The following is a 2,079-nucleotide window of genomic DNA, read 5'->3' as shown; positions in this document are numbered from 1 at the left end:
ACCCAGGGCCTTGGTGTTATCAGCACCACACTCTCCCGAGTGAGCCACGGGCTGGCCCGAAATTTAGATTTTTTTTTTTTTTTTTTTTTATCCCGTAAAGATGACTGGTAAGGGGATCTCAACCCTTGGCTTGGTGTTGTCAGCACCATGCTCAGCCAGTGAGCAAACCGGCCATCCCTATATAGGATCCGAACCCGCGGCCTTGGTGTTATCAGCACCGCACTCTACCGAGTGAGCCACGGGGTCGGCCCTGTTTTTGTTTTTTAGAAGGGCTGTACTTTTAAGAGTCATATGTTTGTTTGTTTGTTTGTTTTGTTTTGTTTTGTTTTATTTTATTTTATTCTGGCACCTGACAAGGTACAGGGATCCCAACCTTCGACCTTGGTATTATCAGCACCACACTCCCCTAAGTGAGCTAACTGGCCAGCCCAGCCAAGCTGTTCTGTGGAGTCCTTTACTTGCTGTTTCCCCTTCCCTGGGTAAAGCTAATCTCTCCTCTGGAGTCGGTGGTCTGTCTCTCCCAGTGTGAAGACCAGGTGAGTTACAGTAGGGATAATCCTGGAACAGCCACCTCTGTCTCCTCACCAGACGGAGGGCTGCTCCAGAGCAAGTCCCTAGGCACAATCCCCTCTGCCACCGCAGGACCTGGTCAAAATGATGACCCCGAGGAAGATGTGACCACCTTTAGCTGGAGCGGTGAGTGGGCTGGGGGTGTCTGAGAGCTCAGGATAGATTGGGGAGGTGAAGCCTGGAGCTGGGGGTAGTGCTAGTTGGGGAAGGAACAGCATGAACAAACAGTGGGAAGCTGGGAGCAGAACCAGAGTGTGGTCTTTGTTTTATAGATGGGAACTTGAAGCCCAGAGATGGCAAGCCACTTTCTCAAGGTCACAAAGCGATGCAGAAACTGTCAGTTTCCTCCCCATTGGTTGGTCATACATACATTTATTTAATTCATATCTACAAAGAAACTACTCTGTGCCATGCATTGTTCTAAGAGCACAGGGTATAATAACTATAGTGAAACAAAGACTGTCCTGAGTGTGGAGCTTACTATTCCGGGCGTAATTGTGATGAATTGCTAATTAGGTTTGCTTCTAGGATTGAAGCGGGGGCCAGAGGAGCGCCCAATGAGATGGGGCTTGTCTTCAAAGCCCCCATTTCTTCGTCTTTCTTTCCGACCCGTTCATATCGCTCCACAAAGTTCTTGTGGGTACTCCCAAAATGAAACGGGGCAATTGTGGGAGAGAGGGAGGGAGACTGAGGAACCCATTGTAGCCGGGCAGAGCTGTCAATAAAGTTTTGTCGCCATGGCGACCGCAGGCCTCAGGGAGCAGAGGCAATGGAAGTGCGCGCGCCTTGAAATCCTCCCTCCCACCAGCTCCGGCTTTCTCTCTCCTACGGCTGAACGTTTCACCAGAGAAAGGATGACGGATGGAGGCCTTAGCCAATAGAAGGACAGGCCGTCCCAGGGACAACCAATAAAATACGAGTTCTAAGGCCAGAAGAGCCCGCCCTTTTTCCTCTTGGACTTGAGTAACCCGATCCACTTCGAGTTTCGCCTGGAGCGACGGCTCTTTCGGCCAATGAGGGTGCCGACTTCCGGCTTTGGCGGATGGGGAGGTGGGGACTCGACTCCATGGCAGCAGCTGAAGGACAGCGGCGTGAACCACTGGCGGTAGTCTACAGGGCTTGACGGCAGCACGGGCGTGGCGGGGTTTCATCGGGGCACTGACTGGGGCAAGGCGGGGAGGGTAAGATTGGGGCTCGGCCAATGAGAGTGGCGAGAGAACCAGAACAACGGGGAAGTGGCGGCAGTTTGGGCCAATAGGAGGCCAGAGTGACCAGGGAAGGGCGGGCCTGGGGGGCAGACGGGAGGCGCGGCGACCGTGTCTGAAGAGAGCTGGAGGAGGCAGTGGGTGGTGGCGGCGGCGGCGCGGGCGCCTGAGGAGGAGGAGGAGAAGCGGGTGAGGGGCGGCGCGGGGCCCGACCTCTGAGCCCCCTCACTGCCCCCGCCCCGCGCCGCCTTGGCTCCCAGTCGCCCCCCCCCCCCCCCCCCCCCCCCCCCCCCCCCCCCCCCCC

The 2,079-nt window shown here is 55.7% G+C and overlaps 1 protein-coding gene across 7 annotated transcripts in view; it reads left to right on the top strand.

Moving 5' to 3' along the window:
- The first annotated feature begins 1,927 nt into the window (after positions 1 to 1,927).
- SUV420H2 (suppressor of variegation 4-20 homolog 2 (Drosophila)) overlaps positions 1,928 to 2,079 on the top strand; it is a 9,299-nt gene continuing 9,147 nt past the window's right edge. For all 7 annotated transcript variants that reach the window (XM_008591292.1, XM_008591295.1, XM_008591296.1 and 4 more), the window contains exon 1: positions 1,928 to 1,964. The gene's annotated coding sequence lies outside the window, so the exon portion shown is untranslated. The remainder of the gene's footprint in view (positions 1,965 to 2,079) is intronic.

The sequence above is a fragment of the Galeopterus variegatus genome, unplaced genomic scaffold (genome assembly GCF_000696425.1).
Source record: "Galeopterus variegatus unplaced genomic scaffold, G_variegatus-3.0.2 Scaffold6809, whole genome shotgun sequence".
NCBI classification, from domain to species: domain Eukaryota; kingdom Metazoa; phylum Chordata; class Mammalia; order Dermoptera; family Cynocephalidae; genus Galeopterus; species Galeopterus variegatus.
This window is presented reverse-complemented; position numbering and strand designations above follow the sequence as displayed.